The following is a 936-nucleotide window of genomic DNA, read 5'->3' on the forward strand; positions in this document are numbered from 1 at the left end:
AAAGGGAGGCAGTTCAAAAACACAAGCTTCTCTATGGCAACAAAACGGACTATTTCCTCCTGTATGGTTTATAACCTCTGAAAACCCTCTGGATGATCAGTTATGAGTTGGTTCCAACTCAAAGGCACAGTAGGAAAACAATACTGTATGATAAATTAGGCGGTGGGAGTGGGAAAAAAAAACCCCAACCCTTAACAAGTATATTAAGTCACCATGTACTCAAATCTGTCTTGGAGGAAGTGCAAAAAGGGTGCTTCTTTCTTAGGGACTAGGATGTTGACCTTTGTCTTTGATTCTTTGGGCATGTTATCAGAAGAAGCTAGTCTGTGGTAAAAGATATGCTGAGGAAGGTAAAGGGGTCAATAGAAGACAGGAAGACCACCAAGAGATGATTTGACATAAAGACTGCTGCAATAGGCTAAATAAGGATGGATATCTGAGGATGATACAAGGTAAGACAAGGTTCTGATGACGTGTTGCTCAAAAGGTTGCTGTGATGAAGAGTCCGATTCACAGCAACACCCAACAATAAAGCCCTGGTGCATACTTAATTTCAAGCCATACATTGTTGCTTTACCATATTTGGACAACAACATCTTTGTCTAAGATATTTCTCATGAGAATAATCAAGTATCTGGGATTCCTATTATTTTCAACGTGAGCCATCATTTGTTAGGGTCCACACTGTTAAATGCACTTGCATACTCAATAAAACACAAATCAACATTCTTTTGTTATTTGTTTTAATCCAGGGTACATCTGACATCACAATTGATTATCTCTGGAACCATAGCCTCTTCTTAACCCAGCTTTAAATTCTGGTAGTTCTATCAGGGTACTATTCTAAATATATTTTGGATAATCTTCAATAATGTTTTGCTTGCATCTGGTTGTTGTTGTTGTTGTTGTTGTTAAGTGCTGTTGAGTCACAGGCGA

Source organism: Elephantulus edwardii, unplaced genomic scaffold (assembly GCF_000299155.1).
Source record: "Elephantulus edwardii isolate Elephantulus edwardi_28Jun2011 unplaced genomic scaffold, EleEdw1.0 scaffold00300, whole genome shotgun sequence".
NCBI lineage: Eukaryota > Metazoa > Chordata > Mammalia > Macroscelidea > Macroscelididae > Elephantulus > Elephantulus edwardii.